The sequence below is a fragment of the Asterias rubens genome, chromosome 21, assembly GCF_902459465.1.
Source record: "Asterias rubens chromosome 21, eAstRub1.3, whole genome shotgun sequence".
NCBI lineage: Eukaryota > Metazoa > Echinodermata > Asteroidea > Forcipulatida > Asteriidae > Asterias > Asterias rubens.
Genome location: NC_047082.1, coordinates 3,358,273 through 3,379,440, shown reverse-complemented (window position 1 = coordinate 3,379,440; position 21,168 = coordinate 3,358,273). Strand labels below are relative to the sequence as shown.

Below are 21,168 nucleotides of genomic sequence, written 5' to 3'. Positions count from 1 at the left end.
TTGGGCTCCAGCACCAGCTATCTGGCACCAGCTATCTGGCACCGGCTTGGGCTCTGGCACCGGCTTGGGCTCTGGCACCGGCTTGGGCTCCAGCACCAGCTATCTGGCACCAGCTATCTGGCACCGGCTTGGGCTCTGGCACCGGCTTGGGCTCTGGCACCGGCTTGGGCTCTGGCTTGGGCTCTGGCACCGGCTTGGGCTCTGGCACCGGCTTGGGCTCCAGCACCAGCTATCTGGCACCGGCTTGGGCTCTGGCACCGGCTTGGGCTCTGGCACCGGCTTGGGCTCTGGCACAGGCTTGGGCTATGTCGCACATTTTATTGCAGTGAACATTTTACACTGTGTTCCAACATCAGACAAAAGTCTAGAGCTGGACAGTGCTGGAGTTGGAGACAAAGCCTTAAGGCCGAGTCACACTGCAGGGATAACAAAAACGATAACGACGCAAAGAGAACGCATTCTATATTGGTTGAATTGCTCCACGCAGAATACACCCAGGCTTATTCAACCAATCGAGGGCGTGCATTTTAACAGAACGTTCTCGCTATCAAGGCCTGTGTGAACGGGCCTTTAGTCGAAGTTAGGTAAGAAGCCCCAGGTTAACTACATGAAATGTGTGTTAGTTTAAATATGTCAGGGTGAAAGATTCACAAACACAAGCCAATGTTTCTCAGCCTTTCATGTCCTACATAAACATTATTAACAACTTTTGAAAATGATCCATAGAAGAAACTTTGAATATGTAAAACTCAAAAAGGTAAAACTAACAAATGGAAAAATGTAACGGTGAGTTAACATAATTAGTGTTATAATAAGAACAACAACAATTAATAACATTTAAAGGGAAGGTAGGGCATGTGCTTATATAGTGAATAAATTTAACATTGTGAGCATATTTTGTGCGAACTTCCAATTCAGGTGTGGTTTGTTAATTTGTAAATGTGGCCATTGAATCAAACACAAGACAGATTTATTTTAAAGAATTACATTTTTTGTTCTGTTGTTTTATACTCAAATGTAAAACAGACATTGAATATAAAATAAATAAAAAGTGAGGAATGAATTATTGATTTTTGATATTGACACATGACTAAATCATTCAGAAATGCATCATTGCTGTACCTTCCCTTTAAATTTTGCTTTAAACAGAATTAAGAAAAGTACAACAACATGCATCATACACCATTATCTTCGGGTAAACGTCTCAAATGACTTTTATTTCAACTTAAATTAAGCCAAACTGAAGCTAACATTGGGGAATAAACAGATCCCTTTTTGGTAAGATTAAAAGAATCTGTATTGAGTACATAGAACCAGACAAAGATAAAGGCACATGATGAAGGTTTATGTATTAAAGGCAGTGGACACTATTGGTAATTGTCAAAGACTAGCCTTCACAGTTGGTGTATCTCAACATATGCATAAAATAACTAACCTGTGAAAATTTGAGATCAATCGGTCATCAAAGTTGCGAGATAATAATGAAAGAAGAAAACACCCTTGTCACACAAAGTTGTGTGCGTTTAGATGGTTGATTTCGAGACCTCATGTTCTAAATCTGAGGTCTTGAAATCAAATTCGTTGAAAATTACTTCTTTCTCGAAAACTATGGCACTTCAGAGGGAGCCGTTTCTCACAATGTTTTATACCATCAAACTCTCCCCATTACTCGTCACCAAGAAAGGTTTTATGCTGATAATTATTTTGAGTTACTACCAATAATGTCCACTGCCTTTAAACCAATTAAATGTACTTCTCTCAAAACAAATTCTTGTTGATGAAAATAAAACTCAATTATTCTTAATCAAAAATCTGGGGGGGGGGGGGGGAGGATTTTGTGGAAATTTACCAAATGTCATTTGAAGTTCACAGAAGAGTTCCCTTCCTCCACTCACATCAAAGGCCCATCATTTATACCACCAAAGTTCCTGCATAAGAGAAAGAAGAACAAAAATAATAACAAAAACAATCAATTCCTATTTTTCAATTAAACAATATTAACATGATTAAATTGCTCATCCACTTGGCACTATTTATCACAATTTTAATAGAATTGTGTTCAACGAGCACCACCTGCCAGTCATCAAGCCGTTGGCACTTTCCGTTAAGACCATTAGTACTCAAAAATTGATCATTACCACTACTACATACAGCACGAATGTGCACTTCACATTGTCAATTAAACCATTAGTTTCACTAATTAGCCAATTACTATTTTAACTATTGATTCCAATTAAGCTATCAACAGGTGCACAAAGTTTCTACACCTGGGTTCTGAGTTTCATTCTGAAAGGATTTTGCCTCAATTTGGTTGAATGTCATTTCATTTACTCTGGTTGTGAAGGACTCTCAGAAAAGCATACCTGTAGGGCCTACTAGCCAAGAACCCAGTGGGGAGAAGATGTTTTAGTTTAAGATGTGGGAGGAAAACCTCAGAGAATGCTTCCAAGGGAAACCCATGCAGTCAGGCAAGGACTGAAAACCCAGACAGTGCCCAGGCTTGATTCGAACTGGGATCCTAGAGGTGGAACTATGCCAAACACATGCAGTCAGGTAAAACTGGAAACCCAATCAACGTAGTGCCCCCCGGCGTGATTCGAACCAGGGTCCACCACCCCAACCATTGATAGCATAGTCCACTGTCTTTTTCCGCAAGGATAAGTTAAAGAAAAAAGCACAGTACAAACCCAATGGTTGTGTTGAACAGATATAGCCTATTAAACCCTCGCACAACACGTTAAGCACCCTGCACAATGTGCATACCATTTCCTCCATTTTGGGAGTCGATTCCTTTTGGTACATTTTCACTCTCAAAATGGTGAAAAGAATAGGGTGTCAGTATGCTGCACATTATGCCAACAAGGTATCATTTTCTCCAACCATACAGCAAAACCTGTTACAATTTCACTTGCAGTAATGTAGCATTATACACATTGTAATGAGACCACTTTGGTTGTACGGACATGAAGAATTAATAACACTCAATTTATTAAATTTTGATAACCGCCAATAGTCTCCTTCACTTGACTGATTCCTGGAAAAAGACTCCTAAGCCTACAAAACCATTTAATATTTTATTAGCTTTCAGCTGCCCCTGATGTGTGCATCCCAGCCTGGATTGACAATTAATCTTAAACCACCGAGTCCCCCCCTCTCTCTCTCTCTTCCTCTGGTTGTTGTTTCACCACTAAACCCCCCTTGATAACCCCAGCACAATCCCTCAACTGCCAGTAAAAACCTCTCTGAGTATGATTCATCGCTCAGCTAGCAGAAACTTGAGCTTGGCTCTTCTCTTAAAGTAAATAACCTCAGCTCTACCAGAATGTTTGCTAGCACAGTATAATCCAGTCCCCCATCCCGCACCTCGAGTCTAGGAGTCTAGGAGTCCACCCTTAATTGACAAGATGGTCAGGATTGGGTATTTTTAAACACTCTCATGACAATATACATTATAGACCGTTACTGCTGAAAGAAATTGATTTGAAAACCACACATTTGAGCAGTTGTGCTAGTGACACTTTTCAATTACAAACTTGTGCGCATTTCCCATCAAAGACAAAATCAACAAACTTTTAGGGAAATTTTACCGAGAGCAGGTTTCCTTCAACAAGCTGGCAAATTTGCTCAAATAATTTGCGTGGAAAAAAATACAAGCTGCTGCAAACTGCTCTACAACCAATGTGGTATGTGCAATGGTCAATGCCTGCTGTGTGCCTGTTGACTGACTGACCACATAACTTCAAACACAACTCTCTGTAAACTAACCGCAATTCAAGTAAATTGATGCTGAATAAAGACAAATCTAACAGGACATGAACCTGCAACCTCCAGTTTAACATGCCGGTGCTCTACCAACTGAGCTCTACCATCTAGCATAAAGTTAGAGGTCTCCCTATTTTCTCAATATATTTGTTCGAGGCCAGAGTAAGAAGTCACATGCAGGATCACAACCAAGTTTACAATACAACCTCGAAAGTTCCAGGAGAGGGATCACTTTAACTTTTAAGTACATAAGGGCAGTTTTCAGAAGATGCCCCTCCCAGCTAAAGCACAGCTACCCTGGACATAGGCAGGACTGGAGAACATGAAAATCCCTCAATAGGCTATGTACAGAGGTGGGATGATGCAAGACAAATAGATGATAACACCAATTACAATTGTGTCACATCGCCCAATCTATGCCAAACCTTCAACGATGCCCAGCCCTTGAGTGCTGCCTTGTAGACTTGGGCCCAATTTTATGGCTCTGCTTACCGCCGAATTCTGCGCTGATGATAATCATTCTCTGCTAACTGTGCAAGCGCCAAATTTCTTCACTAGCTGTGTATTAGAGAAGAATGCCTAGTAACGTGGAGTTTGACATGCACAAGCAAAAACTCCCTGCTAACCAGTGAAATACGCTTGAGGTCAGCGTGGAATTCCCTGCTTACAGTAAGCAGAGCCATGAAATTGGGCCCATATGGCAGCAAACGAGAAGGCTGTGAGATGTGCCCAATCCTGCCCAAACATTGAAGAGTGGATGATGGACTCGAAAATTGAAGAAGCAGCCACATCCCAAAGCCTCTTTCACACACGAGCAATTTAAGCAAGTTTTCCCTTGCTAAATTGTAGCATGGTTGTAAAATTTGAGAAAAAGTACCTCGTGTGAAAGGACAAAAACTTGTGTATTGTCCCTTGTAAAATCAAATATTGCTTCAATTTACAACCATGCTAATATTAAGCAAGGGACCCCAGTTGACTCGCTGTTATGTGAATAGGGCTTAAGTTTCTTGTAGAGGAACGCTTGCATTCTCAGTTACCGCTGTCTCTCATTTTTTTGACCACACCCCTGTTACGGGATAAGTTTTCACCGCTGGAAACCAATACGCATGTAGTGTTATTAATGCATACAATAATGACCAAGAATTGCTGCAACAACTTGCATCCGGATGGAGAGGCCTCCTTGAATGGAATGAATACTGTAACGGAGCTCTCTATACTCGTACTTAGCCAATCACTGAAAATAAATACACTAAAAGATGGAGTTCATTGACATGACGACTTGTATGTTGATTAAATACACTGACATGATTACCCTTGACGTAAAATAACAGACAAAAGGCACCCTCGGAGTCAGGCTTTGAGGAACCTGCTTAAACAAGTGTAAATCTAGATGGAGCAGTCAAGAATAGTGGATGCTACGGACCCATCCAATAAAACACTTCATAGTTTTTTCCTCACCACTCTGGAGAGGGTGCTGTTTTCTTCTGAAACAAAAACTGGGCAATTACGTATGCAATACGCCACTCCACACTGACGGGATGATACCGCCGGTCGCCGGCAATACATTACACCTCTCTTTTGCAACGCTTAATGACTCGTCATACAGTATTTACCGCCATGGTGCTTAGGGGCATTAGCAAGCGCAGCCGCTTCGGTCAAGATGTCATGTGATACACGACCTGCCGTATACCATGAAACATTCCATAACATAATTACAACTGTCTCTTGTTTCTATCGGCCTAGGATTCAGATTCGGGCCTTGTGCAACTAACAACAAGCACCGGCAAGCAAAAAAAAAGAAAAAAAACTGAAAAACTCAATAATTGCTTCACTGAGTGTTTGTATCCTTTTTCCCCCAGGTTCGAGAATAGACCTCTTCAAAAAAATTCACTAGCACACCTTCACTGCTATCAATATTATAAGGACAGCCCCTGAATAGTGAGTAACTCATTGGCTTTCCTACCCTAGGTGGTTTGTCGTCAGTGCCCGCGAGCCGGGAAACATACCTGGAAAAAAATGTCTCATTTGTGTCCAGTTCTTGTTGATGTTTGCTGTGGGGGTACAACTTTAGATGTGCCGTTTTTGAAATTGAATAATCTTGGCGATCACTTGCACCTGTTTTCACCATAAGCTAAAGGGCTCTCAAGAAAAGTAGCTACTGGAAATGTATCAATTATGCAAGTTGGGAGCGTACGTTTATCATGATAAATTGTTCTCAATATTTGAAAGGATGCATTAGCTCATCAATGTGTCAAACCTTTACGATAGAGGGTCTTTAATCAATACAGATAGGTTGATGAAAACTTATAGATCTCACAAATGACAGTGACAGTTAAAAAAGATGATTCCAAACCATACTATTGAAGACCACCAATCTGTTTTGAGTTTTTTTTTCTTTTTCTAACAAGAGCAATAATTTCTACTTTTATAAAGGCATTAAAGCCATAAACGGTGCCATCAATGAGAGTGCTTTGAAGTCCATAATATAGTCATTTAGTTCATAATGTGTACTGCTGAGTTCACATTTAGAATGGGGGAATTTGATCAGTTGATCTGGATGGTACATTTGCCCTGCAGCAGCATGTTCATTCTCTACCACAATGCATGCTAACTACATGTAAATGTAACCCTTTTCTACATGACGTAACCAAATATATCGTTCATCTCTACTATTAAAACATTTTTGGCAAACACTTATCTGCCTACAAACACTTAAATAACAATCATTCTTAATGGACCTTTTAGAATTTGATCTATAAGTTTAAAGGCTTTGAAGGGAATTTCACAGAAAACAAATTGTCAAAACAACTGTTAAACACAAAAAGACGCTGACAGCAAGGATCAGGTTTCTTCATTAAGAGAGTGATAATATTTAAACCAAACAAATATATAAACGCTATAGATGAAACTTTGCAGAATGGAGCACTACTTCTTTGAATTCCAAGGTTTCACAGGAAAAGGGGACTGCAAAAAATGTACACAACAGTGGGAGTATTGATGGAATGTAGAAAAAGACAATGAGAACAAACCCATCTTTAGAATTGTTCAGACAGGCCTAAAACACCAGGGACTTTCAAATAGATACTCAATTTCGTTGAATATCAATGTATCTACATGTATGATGGAAATTCTAACCAAACAGCAACGTCCTCTGGGATTCTCACAAAACAGAAAAATTCTGGGAAAGTTTCCAGAAATGCATGAAATCATACTTAAAAAATGAATTAAAAAAAAAAAAAAAAAAACTCTTTACAATAGTTCATATATAACATCAGGGACTTTCCAAGCCCTACATAAATTTCCCCGAATGACATGGTTCCCAGCATGGTTCCCAGGAAGGAAGTATTCAGAACTAGAAGAATAATGCATAACGAATGCAATATGAAAAAATTTATCTGTCTATGACACAGGAAGGTACATCCTTCAAAAGTAAATGTACAACTTAAACAAGTTGACCAAGCAAACTGTAGACTGAACCCTTCATGCACTTTTTGCACAATCTTCTTTCTTTATTTCCTATACTTATAAATGAAGTTTGCTTATTTTTGTTTATGAATTAAGTTTTACTGGTTTATTTTAATGATGAGGGTGCTGGGCTGGGTGAATGAACCAAACACAAATATTCTCCTCATGCAAGTGTTCCTATTTGTGGTGTGGTGTGGCTGAGTGGACAAGCGCACTGGACTCAAGCTATCTGTTTCTGACCAGCAGAGTGTTGGTTCGAGTCCAGGGGCCAATTTCATAAAACTGTTAAGCAGAAAATATTGCTGAACAATTTTCTGCTAAGCAGAAATGAGTGGGGTATCAGTCACAAATTGTACAATTCACATGGTAGTTTGGCTGGTAACCGCATTCTGGTAAGCACAATTTTGTTGCACTTAGCTACTTTTTCTATCACCAGTTTTAGCTTGACCATCTCCTTGAGTTCATTGGCCAAGCGTGACACATAGAGCTAAACCTCAAGAACATTGAAACATTTTCCAGAGTAATTATTCGGTACGTTTACTCATCAGACTAATTTCATGCCACACTTAAAGACAACAGCCACAGGTATATGACGCACTAGCCGCAGTGACGTGCTGTCCAAATCTAAACATGATGTCAACTCATTTGTCATTCTGCCCGATGATGACATCACTCAGAATATGAGTACACCATTCCTTACTCATTCACAGTAAATCGGAGCTTCTGCGTGTAACGACAACGTGGTCTACATCAAGGAATCATCAAATCATTTTCTTAATATTTAAAATGCGATAGATTACACAGTATGACACACCTTTAAGATGTGTATACCTTTACGCATCATGATTCATTTGCATCATGATGCCATATGAGTAATTAAATGTCAAGATCAAATGCAGTATGCCATTTCACTACTACTCCTAAACTCACAACGCGTTCATTATATTACACAAAGTACTACATAACGCTCACCCTCTCCCCCTCCAGGGGAGGCCCAAGGAAGCCCGAGGAAAGACTTGGCCAAACCTTGTGCCATCCTTTGCTGCGCTTACTGTATCCCCGCAATTTCTGTCATGCCATCCATACAGGGAAAGACCAACTCAAAGGACCAACGATGGCTAATGCTTGATACTTAAATAAATAGATAAGAATAAACTCTGATCAATTATTAGTCAGTTAAGTGGCCTGTTGGTCAGAAAAGTGGTTAGCAAGACAGAGACAAACAGAAACACCTCATAGACTTACGTATGTTAGAAATCTCAGTTTGCCAATGGTAATGAGTTGTAGTCAAGACGCACATCGGATATAGATGACAAGAAATGCATGAAAGAGATAAAGGACGGCATGAGCCCTCCCCATACTGGCTACAGTTTTAGGGATTGCTATTGCTACAAATTGTCCTTTATTTGTGTTTTTCATAGTGGGGTGGGATGGCTCTAGTCATTAAAACACATTAATTTGAATATTAGAAAAACAAGAAATAGTAGGCCTGGAATTACCTGGAGACCACAGAGGCCATGGCATCTGTTGCCCTTGTCTTGGCCTTGGTGCCCCTTCAAAAGTTCCCCCATAGACTTTAAAATTTTCCAATGGAAATGCCCTTAACAAAATGGCAATTCCATGCCTGAAACAGCCAAGAAATACCCCAACTACAAATTCAAAGACATACTTCAAACCAATTCATGTCACTGTTTCTGGGTTTCAAGACATCTCCGTTCCTCCTCCTGAATGTAAAACTCATAACTGAATAATTTCTTCCCGTTTTCTATTCATGTCCTCCTTTGGGACCTTTGGAGAACAGCGCTGAGGGTACTTTAGAGAATACCACAATTTCATTTATGATTAGATATATTAAATAACACAAAACACCTGAGGATTACCATCTGGTTGAAGCCTGTATTGTACAACTATTTCAATGGAAGAATCCCAGACCCAAAACTCATCAAGAAACTTGATTAGACATCCGTCATATTCTAACTAATCAAGTATGCATTTTAATTTGCATATTAATAGAATATGTACTGACATGATTGATGAAGGGGTAAAGATTCATCTATATATACATTATACAGTGTCAATTGAATTCTAAAACTGACCTAGGAATCTGTCTTCTGTTAAATAAATTTGAGCCATTTTATAGATTAAGTTGTTGAATGTTTAGTTAGATATTTAAGATTGACCACCTGTTTTATTTGTGCAAATATTATACTTGTAAACTAATACATAAAATTTATTTGACATTTTAAAGTGTATAACTTGTTTCCCTCGTGGTGCGCTCAACTTCAAGTACCTTGCCCTTACAAGAATGAAGTATCAGGCATGAACACGACTTGAGACAATGTAACTTGTTATTTTGAATTTCCACAAGAAAACCCTCACAAGAATCAAGTGCATTCATGCTTCTCAATGTTTTCTCGGAATGAACGTGTTGACGAACATGTAGTGCAAATTTCTGCCGAGTAACTTAGAAGTAAATTTGAGGCATCAGAGTTAGCCTCTGGGTCTAGTGGGTCAATTAGCTATTGGGATGAACCAATGGAGAAATGCTTTTTCTTTGAAATGAGGGTTAAGCACGCACCACTGCTAGTGACTCAATCGACTCAGCTCTCTAGAGAACGCAAGGTTATATTGTTTACAGTTAGTTGCACCTACACCCTCTACCTCCAAATTGCTTTTACAGTATAGAGTGCGTATTGTGTAGTGTTTCACTCCTTCACAGTGGAGCATTAAATAGGGGAAATTGAAAAAAATCTGCTGGAAATTATAAAATGGCATCTTAGCTTAGCTTCCCTTTCACTCGGTTAAATGGAGCAGTGGAGGAACCACACGTTGGTAATAAGAAACGGTTTAAATTAGATGAAATTCTTGCGTGCCTGTAGATATGGGTCAAACTGTACTTTGACATGAGATATGTTCAATCAATACGCAAAAATTCCACGAATGTATCAAAAGTACCTTGAATTCAAAAGTATCAAAAAGTGCAATATCCTTCATACAATATTTATAGTAACTAAACACTAACAATAGCAAGAAGTATTTTTATCAGCTCAGGCTTCAAAGCTAATAAGCCTGCAAAAGTAATCTCGTGGATAATTCTCAAAAGAAAATGACAATCTGCAGCTAAGATGGCTTACAAACCAGATTAAATCGTAATGATAAAATAGCAACAAATTATGAGCTTAAGTCACAATTTCTCTTGAATGTTCAAGGATAAAGACAATGCATACATGAGCAGGCATCACAAACAATGAGGCTAACTAGCAGAAGGATTCCAAGCAATCTCCATAACATGGATTTAATGACAGGCATAATTATAGAAACAGAATAAAATTATGGGAGAGGGGGATTGAGTGAAAAACATTTAATTTGCCATCAAATTTAGAGAATCCATTAAATGGATTTTATAGGTAGAGCAACCTGGACAAAATGAGCTCGTGGCCATTGAAACTCAAATTAAATTTCATGAAATCCAGCTATCTATTTATAGAATTGTTTTCAGAGAAGTGCTGCATATAATGTCTGTGAAAATGATATCTCATATCATGAAACCTGAATTCCATACATCAAATAAACTTCCTCGCACAGTTTCCATTGTATCTATGGCTAATGTGATCCAACGGCTGAGGTTCCAGCATAGCTGAACAAGGCTTCACAATTCACTATGCGTCATAGTGGGAAGGGTTTCCCAAACCAAATTGAGAAATGAGGTACACACAACATTGTTGTCGCCACAAGATCATTTGAACTTGAGTGTACTGTGCTCATCCGTTTGTATACCGGCTGTAAGCTACGCCACGGAGTCATGCAATTCACCATGCGTCATTTGGGAACGGTTTCCCAAAAACCAAATTGCAGGACAAGACACTGGAGTGCCTGCAGACATGAGGTCACATGAACTTAATGAGTGTAGTGTAGTCATTACAATAACCAGCGCAATATACCACCACAAGATTACGCAGTGTAGTGTCCTCAGCATCGTGTCCTGATTGTATACGCACGTCTGATTCAACATGGAACAGGAGCAGCTTGTAAAGTTGCCGCCGCCGCAATCACACAGCGTGCTCGTGACTCACAATCGATCACTAAACACCTCATCCTTTTGTTTCAAGTGACTGGGCATTAGTCTCGTTATGCTATGCAAATTGCTTAATAGCGCAATTGATTTAAGGGGTAGGCTAATGGCTGATTAAATTTTAGGAATTAATCAAGATTGACCGAGTGCTGTAAGAGACGTGTAAACCTCTAATTATAGACTGGGCTCCTCACTCTCTCATTCCCCAACCAGCGTTCAGTTATTTGCTAAACAGTAAACCTTCCTCAGATCCATCCTAGCACAGATTCCCGAACTAATTAAATCTGACCATGAAACTGGAATGCATCTGCACAAAAAGCACTCATTGGTAAAATCCAATGTGGCTTGGGTGCAAAGACCCACAGCGGTCTACGTTCCATTGATTAAAAATGGGGAAACATGGCAGCTCTTGTTTTTTCCATATACAAGTGCGGTAATGAATTGATTATGTAATTGACCTGTACAGGTTAACAGGTGTGTGTAGATTTATATTGCAAGAGGGGAATAAGGATGTGGAATTGGTGATTAGGAGATAGAAATGGAAAAAAAAAACAGGTAATGAATAGAGTAAGATAGAAATGGAGTCAGGAGAATCTAGAGGTGGTTGAAAATGGAATTGGGGGAATAGACTGTGTCAGTCTCGCGTGTATTCATTTCAAACATTGGGACCTGTTAAAGTGCCAACATAGGCCCTTTTTGAAACCACGGCTTCGGCTTTGGATTCTGCTCAGGCTAGCTTGGCCCCGTGGTTGTTTTGACAATTGCGCAAGCTTTGCGTACACGCTCAGGGCTTCAGACGAGGGGACGGCGCCTGAGACCGAATCCAAAGCCGAAGCAATGGTTTCGAAAAGGGCCTTTGTTTCCTATGTGTGAAAGCAATGTGCGTGGGCCCAAAGTGGGACCAAAAATATTTGAATATGTGTGAGACTTGCAAAGCCTATTGGGTTTATTTGGGGATGTGGAACTAAGGATGGTGGTAGATGAAAATGGTAAAGGGCAAAGTTAGAGGGAAGGAGAGCAGTACAGGGCCCAATTTCCTGGATCTGCTTTCCCCCAAATTCTGCACTAATGATTCTCCGCTTACTGTGCAAGCGTCAAATTTCTGCACAACTTTGTAAATAAAGAATGCTTACAGCAGGGAATACAAATGCACACAAGCAACAATTCCCTGCTAACACCTGAAAACTTGATGTAAGCGCAGAAATAGGGCCCAGGTTGTCTTATAATAGGGAACATGGAGGAAAGATTGGGGATTAGGGATAAGATGGGAATGAGCAACCATAGGTTGAGATTAGAGATAAACGGGATTAGAAAGTGGCATGTTTCAATTGAGGCATCAAGGATTTACTATAGGACTGGAATGTGTGGCTGAGGCAGAGAGGGGAGGTCAGGGGTAACAGGATGTCACCCCCCCCCCTCCCCATCCCCACCAAATGGTTGTATCCTAAACGATGTATTTATTGTTTATATTAGGAGGGGGCTTGAGGGAACAGGTAAGTAGTTTTGCCATCTCCTCCCTCCTCACAAACGCACGGGATTCAGGTTTGGCAATTATGTAAGGAGAAGTCAATACTTAAATACTTGAGAAATTTATACCGAAGATCAAGGATGTGTTCAAGATCTTAAGACAGTTTCAAGATAGATTGGCATTCCATAATTCATATTCAAGAGTTATACAAGGGCCTGAAAAGATCGATGATTAGAAATAAACATAATCTGATTGTTTTGCAAAAATACGCAATGCAAATTTCTGACGCTTCCCAAGAATGTTCCCCCTCCTCGAACAGGTGTCCTGCCGAATGATTTACGCATTTTTATCTTTTGGAAACGCAGGCAACTAAATTGACTGCATGTATTATTGATCAACTCAAAGTGGCCCTCGGCAGGTATTGATTTGACTAAATCATAATTGGCAATGCTACATGTATACACGTACAAAGGCAAACTAGTGCTCCTTCATTGTGTGATCTCAGCTATAATTCAATAGTTCAGCGAAAGTAGGTGACTTCTGGTGGCCAGGTATAAAGGTACTCTGTGCTTTTGTGGTACCCCTATTTATATCTTGCGAGATGACCAGGTTGTTTAATGGTGAGCCACCAATATAATTTCACAATTATTAAATTAGCCTTGAAACCCATGTTGGTGTTAAGTTGGTAAAAATCACCACACAAAAATAACCTTTTGTTCAAAATGCTTCCATCTTGAATTGAATGAAAAAAGGCATTAATGGAATTGAATAAATTCCTTCTCCTGTAAGAAATTCAACTGGTCGCACTCCTCATACAAAAAAGGCTCTCTTTCATCTGTTCGCATGTAATCTAGTGATCTCCTGTCTGCCTCTTGTTTCTCTCTTCTATCTTTTTTTTCCCAGCACTTTGCATCCTCTGGTAAAAGGTGCTCAATAAATGTCCTGTTAATTGTTTGTTAAACACTTTTCCAATGGTCAGCAACTCACACTGGTATTGAATACATTTCAAGCAAAAGCTTTGAATTTACCATAAATTAAACAATTTATTGCCCAATAGGTACACTATGTAAGCTCAATATTTATCAATGATTTCTTGCTGATCTATGTGCGAGAGAATGAAATAACCTCCATTCCCCAGATTCAGATTATTTCCTGCACTACCATTGACGAACTCCTGATTTCCAAGAAATCACAGACCTTTAGTGAACATATTTTAAATAGCCGCAAACAGAAAGCTAGACTCTATGCTAGATAATCTTGCTTCAATTTAGTACCATTGAGGTAATTTTGTTTTGCCATGTAAGAAATATAAAGATAATATCTATATTCCAAGATGTGATAGGCTGTTGAAAAAATCACCTGAACTATGATTGCAAAGCAAGAAAGCTTCGGAGCGCAAAGTGTGAAAGCTTGCAAGCTTCCAAATGCAAAGCCTGGTTACATACATTAGTCTTTGGTTTTGAAAGCCCTACTCTGCAATCTGGGGTGTTCCAAATAGTTTTATCCTATTTTTCTTATGAATTTTATCTAAGTTATAAAAAATAATTAAAACAATAAAACAATAAATAAACAATAATTAATGAGAAGTGATTTATTTTAATTGTATTGTTTTATTATTATTATTTTTATTTATAAAAAAAGAATTCCTGGTTAAAAATGGACAAATCACATCCCTGATAAACGGAGAATCACAAACCAATCATATCAATCCCATATTGTCCAATTAAAGGCACCTGTACACCAAGAGAGCAAAATGGTACAGACATACACAGCCAGAGCTACCCATTCATCATAAATAGCTACCCATTCATCATAAATATCAACCGAGTAGAGCTGAGCCGATTTTACCATGTCATCTGAGAATCTAAGGGTTCATAACTGTGTCCCGATCCATCAATACAACCCCATTAATGCACCCTACCCATCCTCAGCCTCTGTATATCTCTCCTATCTACATAAACACAGTTTACAGTATGCAATGTCCTGCTAAAGTAAAAATCACCAACTATGCGTCCTTCGTTTGTATATAGTTCAATGCTCCGTCGAATTGAGTGGCCGTCGCATTTAATAGGCCCCTTACCCCGCCGCCCGTATCATTGTTCTTCCCGCCGCAATAACGATTTTGCTGCACGTGCCTCTTCCGCACGGTACAGAGCTATTACGGGCAAATATTTGCTGAAAGATTGGCCCATGTGAAATCCTATTCATACACATGGATTCAGGAAGTGTAGAGTAAGAGATGCCCAGATGGAATTAGTCACAAAACGTAACCCCCTCTTCATCTATCACAGTCTACCTCCCTCTCTTGCTCAGGATCTCAAGACGTCTTCCTTCACTGACAGCTTGGCCACACACTATCTTTATCAAGCACAATGATGACACACTTTACGAGTAATTTTCACTTATGTGATGCGTCATGGCAACAAATGGCAACATCTTCACTCAGATAAATAAGACAATGGTGACCTACTTTTTGTTCTCTTCTCCTTCTTAACTCCCCTCCTCCTGAGTCTCTGACTCGTTGCCGATGCAGGTAATACAAAAAAAAGAGCGATGAGTGTAGTATCTGATTCAGGGTGGATGAATGGAGGGTCATGTGATCTCTCATCCAGGGTGCTCCTTGATCGTCATGGCGATTTCTGATGAATTATAATGATAAAGACCCTGGAGTAAATATTTAATCAGCTTAGTAATCAATAAGGAATGTTGCGGCAAGAGGAAGGGGTAGGATGAGAGCCAGTTCTCCCAGCCATGCGTAGCTGTAAGAAAATGACTAAGATATTAATCAGAGCCGTGATTTGAAAATGACCTGTGAATTAACCGACTTGGCGCTAACTGCAATTTATTGAAACAGTTGCGGTGAAATTCTAGATGCATTTTCTTTTTGCGACTGTCTTGTATTACTCATTTATGAGATGTTAGGGAATACACATCTGTTTTTTGTCAATGATGTCATCGTTTAAAAAAAGAAAATGGACTCCGAGACACCCCAGGTTGCACACTTCAAAAAAACTGTTTTCTGAAGTAAGCATATACATTGCTGATCACTTTTCATTTCCATTCAAATTATTCTCTAAGCCATTTCCTCTTTGGTTAAGGCCCTTCATCTCCTCCAGATACTCCACTCTATTGAAATTCAAGACCTAAATGTTTGGACTTTAAAACTAATAAGTCTCCCCAATTTTCAAAAAGTCTACTCAGCGGTAGTAGAATATATAGCAAGAAAGGTTCTCAAAAGAACATAATTTACTTATCATCAAGTAGCTATACTGTACACATGGTGTTACCTCAAACCAAATATACACTGACATCTCACCATGCAATGCCTCAAATCCAATTTAAAGATTGGTATGCTACTTTTAATAATAAGCAATTGTTATTTTGGGGCAGCAGTACCATATCCATATCCTGATTGTGATATTTTAGACAGAAATATTTTTTTCAGGATGATTGGCAATGGATGAGTTTCATCACTATCATTGGGCTCTCAAATTTAACAATTTTAAATAGGTTACAGATCCCGTATTTAACAAATAATAATAACAAAGACTTGTGTAATGCGCACATATCCACCCGACTAGGTGTTCAAGGCGCAGTAAACCAAAAACAGACACAAATAAATTAATCTGTGACCTTAATCAAAGATGTTTCTGGTTAACTTTACCCATAGTGTAACAATTTTAAAATTGGCATTAATAACACAAAGAGTTCCCACGAGAGTAGCATGCAAAAACATATTTGGATGAAATATTGGAGCCGAGAAGTTAATTGCTGTTCTTGCGATACCACTGAGTTTATCTGACTGATGAATGCATAAAACACTGCTGGCATAACAAAAATTACCCCAAAGCTGCCACGAATCCTTGTATAAATCAAATTGTGTTATATGAATCATATGCTGTGATCACTTTAAACCTCTAGGTAATATATTATTAATCAACAAGAAAGGTTTTTAAGTGACCAAAAGATTAAAAACGGAGGGGGGAAAAACCAAATTACCCAAAATGGAGCATTTGCCAAAGCAATCTGTATGCGAATCACTTAGCACTTTAATGGCACAGAGGGCAATCAGGGACACAACGAATCGAGTTTGTCATCTGCACGCGTGAACGATCCCGCAAACTGGCGACAGCGCACGGCCGTTGACAATCAAACTGCGGTAATGATTTATTGATGGTTGGGAACGACTTCGTGCCAGGCTCATTAGCAGACTACGCGCCGGACGCTAGGTGTCGCACTTCCCTTCCGCCCCAAGTGATACACGCTGATTATCATTGTACACTATCCTGCATACTGTAACGCATATGATATTACGATACGATTACTCAGGGAGGTTATATCTGAACATCAATGTAACCAGCAGCCATGCACTGCAGGCAAACCTCAAACCACTTTACTTGTTCTACTTCTTTTATGAGATTTAAGTTGATTGTGGGAGTCAACCTTATGTGCTCTTTTTCATTAAGAAAGTGACCCTTAATCTTCTTAATCTTTTTACATCCTGTTACGGGCCAGACTTTGAATGATCTTCTTTTTTTTCTTTTCTTTTTTTGCCGTAATGGTTTGCTAAATCCCGGATTAGCATACAATCATGGTCAAAATATCTGACTTTTTTTTAATAAATACAAAATAAAAACTTTGATGTATCAAACCATTGTTTAATTGGCTTTACGAATGGTGTATTTGATGGAATTAATATAACTGAGAATACAAGTCAATAAAAATATGCAAAATTAATACTTCAATTTGGTCCTGTTTTAAGCTTGGTTAAAAACAAGAAAACATTTAAAATATGATGATAATTATCATACACATTTTACACCTGTTTGGCTCACACGCAATGATCATCTCAAACAGTGAATATGGACAATATCATTGTCTGTTTCATGTCCTTTTAAAAGAAAACTGACGTGCATTAAATTTTGTTAACTCTACCACTACAGTAATGAGCTATAAACATATCATTACTAAAACCAGGAATCCTAATGCTAATGATATTCACAAATTCTCCAACTCATTACGCCAATTTAATGAGTGTGTCCTTTGTAGCTTCAATGTGGGAAGATAAGACAATATAAATAAGCAATTTCCCAATCGAGGGCTCTGCTGCAAAGTTATTGTTCACGGTCCTTTGTTATGGAAATGATGTGCGAAGGGGGGAAACCACACTTTTACTGTTGAATAATTGATCTGGGAATAAAATTACACCGCCACAAATTCTGATGGGTACCATCAAAAAACCAACAACTGGAGACCATTGAAGGGCTTATTGAACCCATTCAGCCACAACAAAATATCCTGATTATTTTTCCGGGCGTCGTGTTTGGAGTGAGATTCTCACGATGCTTTATGGGTGTGGCCAGAGGGGAGATGGGGTTGGAAGTATGGCAGTTCCTACCAGTTACCATGGCAATAACCAGATGGCAGCCAACCCCTGCCCAAATTGGACAAATAATAGCACAGTTCCGCTTGGCGTACTGCATGTATTTTGAGATAAATCCCTCTTACGCTCCAGTGAGTACAGGCAATTATACAGCCAACTGAAGCACCTAGTTTCTATCAAACAACTCCATACTGATCCTGGCATGTTTATGATGTTCACAATAGACTAAGAATTACGACTCAGAGGGGAATGAATTCAAAATTAATTATCTGTGGGCTCTCTCTCTCTCTCTCTGAGTCCCGCTCTTTCTCTCTGATGGGCATTGTAACTTCCTCATCTGAACAATAAAAAATCCCAAGGTTTCATCTTGCCCTGGCTTTCTAATCAATATTTGAAGTCCCTGGCATGCCCAGATATTTCTAAATGGGCTCGACACTCTGTTGTTTTATAGCGGCTACTACAACAGAAAATATGGTTGACATTATGTGCCTGACTTCCCACAGCTGTACAAGTGAGCGTCTTTGAACACTTGTTTTTCTAGCCAGTTCTTTTAGCCATGAGAAATATTAATATTATTGATTTTTTAGTCTGCTTCTCACGATCAGACGAGTCTGAAGGATTGGAAGTACAGATATTTTGAAGATGGTCTTAGAGGTTGGAGTGTGTGTGGAGGGTGGAGTTGTTTTTAGCACACTAACCCTAACAAATTATATCTATTCGCAAGCCATGAGTGGCCGAATGGACCATTTGCATATTTTTATATACGACTCTTGAGATGAAGATGTAGTAACCAAATAACACATTTTGGCATCAATTAGAAACGTCTCAAGTATACTATATGCTAAGATTGGTGAAATATGTAACTGTTAGTTCTCTGTTGGCGGGACAGACGTATCTCTATGGGACCAGTCTTGTTTCTTTATCTTTTACTTCAATTCTGTACATTATAAAACTTGTTTTGCACTTTTTATATGTAAGGGGGAAATATTTGTTATCATAAGTTATTATTAATTATTATTGGTGAAAATGACAGGAAGTTTTATTGGTTTAAGGTTTAATTGATCTTGTGGTTTGCAGATCAGTTATATATATCATCACCATCAACAGAACAAATTATCAGAAACAAATCTCAAAGATTTTGTTGTTGAAAGCTTCCTTGTTATAAAGTTAATAACTGTACCAGCAGTGACATAGTATTTTCCCTAAACAGTGGTCTGCAAGTAAAAACCACTGGGGATTAGTCAGAACTCTCTGTGGTCCGGCTGGCAAGTCGAATGTTGAAAAGTATCCCTATTTAATACGAAAATGGATTAGTGAAAAGTTTCACGGACTAGTGAAAAAGCTGATGGACAAGTGAAAATGTTGATGGACTAGTAAAAAGGTTGCCGGACTAGTGAAAGGGTTAATGGACTAGTGAAAAGGTTGACGGACTAAAGAAATTACAAGCTATTTGTCCTACTGCCTGTAAACCCTGAACAAGTTAAGGGCAAATCCTGCACTAGTTCATAGAGAAGTTTGAGTTTCTTATGATTAGTTATTTAATGATATCCCCATTAGTTTTGCACATGAAAGTGAAGCAAGGACGCCCTCAGAGCGTCAACACACCTGTATCTCTTTTGTTAAAGTCCTCAGTTTCAATGACACACTCGCCCAAACATGTTTTCCGACCAAGAAAACTGAGGACTTGTCTTTGATTTCCAAGTAATTGGACTTTTTAGTAACAAACATCCCTATTATTATTCAATGGTTTTAATACATGATGACCCAAAAATCAGGCACTGCTTGGAGTAAGGACGTATCCAAACCGGCGACTTGGCTACAGCTACGGCTAGATTGCGCGCGTCTGCCTATTCTTCAACACTGGCAGACGTGCTGATCTAGCCGTACCCGAAGTTGCCATTTTGGACAAATGGCATTAAAACTGAAGACAATCCAAACATCAGCCATCATGATGATATGTCTCAAAACAAGACTTTATAAACCTAATTGAAGTAATATTGGAAGCTCTTACTCTTATTGGAAGCTCTTAATAATTGGAAGCTCTTACTCTCATCTATTTGACAAGCAAATAAACCCAGTTGTGACTTCAGGCAGGAAGTGCCTGGTTGATGCATCAGATGCGGATTCTGAAATCCTCAGTGTTATGTGTATAACGCAAGGTGGCGCACTCTCAATTAATATTACCAACAGCACAATCAGCTTCATTAAAATGACCGGTAGAGGGTAGAGAACCGTGCCAGTCCCTTGTGTGCCAGTCTTTGTTTTAATGCACAGGCAATTAATCTACCTAATATATACAAGATGTGTGTCTGTTGTGTCCATATCAAATGAGCTGGTAGCCAGCTAGAATCACTGAGGTATGAAATTGGATTTGACCGCCTAATAAGTGATATAATTTACTATTCTCTGCAAACAAATTATATGGATGTTATTGTTCAATTTATGAAAGTTAGCAGTCTCTTTGATGAGGATAAAAACCATTATTTCTTCTTTTCAATTCAGTTTTTGTGAAACCTGGGAGTTGTGTTACTCTAATGTTCAATTTCTTTTTTTCTTTTAGTTTCCCCTGAAACCTGTGATTTGTATATTACTCCATGTTTAATTTAAGGGCCAATTTGGCATCTGATACTTAGTGTTACCACACCTCTACTTCCATGACAGTAGTCTTTAAGGCCGAGTCCAAATTGGTGGCTACAGCAGCGGCTTTGGCTAGATTTCCATCATGCGTTAAAGTATAGCATGTCCTTGTAGCAACACCTTTAGCAATAGTCATAGCCGTAGCTGTAGCTGCCAATTTAACAATTTTTTTTCAAGAGGTTAAGGAAACACAATTTCCTAAGTTGCATTACTGTAATAATTTTTTTAAATTTATGTCTACGTTTTTTTTGTTCATACAGAATGGTTTAGCACCAACATTCTGAATTCCTTATTACCCACTGATGCAACAATTGCATTGTTCTAATCTACAGGCAGACACCTGGACACCCTCTGCAATAAAATGCTGTATTCATGACCGTT

At 39.0% G+C, this 21,168-nt stretch overlaps 1 long non-coding RNA gene across 2 annotated transcripts in view; it reads right to left on the bottom strand.

Moving 5' to 3' along the window:
* LOC117304400 overlaps nt 1–21,168 on the bottom strand; it is a 90,248-nt gene that overhangs the window by 35,321 nt on the left and 33,759 nt on the right. For both annotated transcript variants that reach the window (XR_004520593.1, XR_004520594.1), the window contains exons 5-6: nt 15,238–15,406; nt 1,850–1,928 (exon numbers count right to left, since the gene is read on the bottom strand). This is a non-coding gene — a long non-coding RNA (uncharacterized LOC117304400). The remainder of the gene's footprint in view (nt 1–1,849; nt 1,929–15,237; nt 15,407–21,168) is intronic.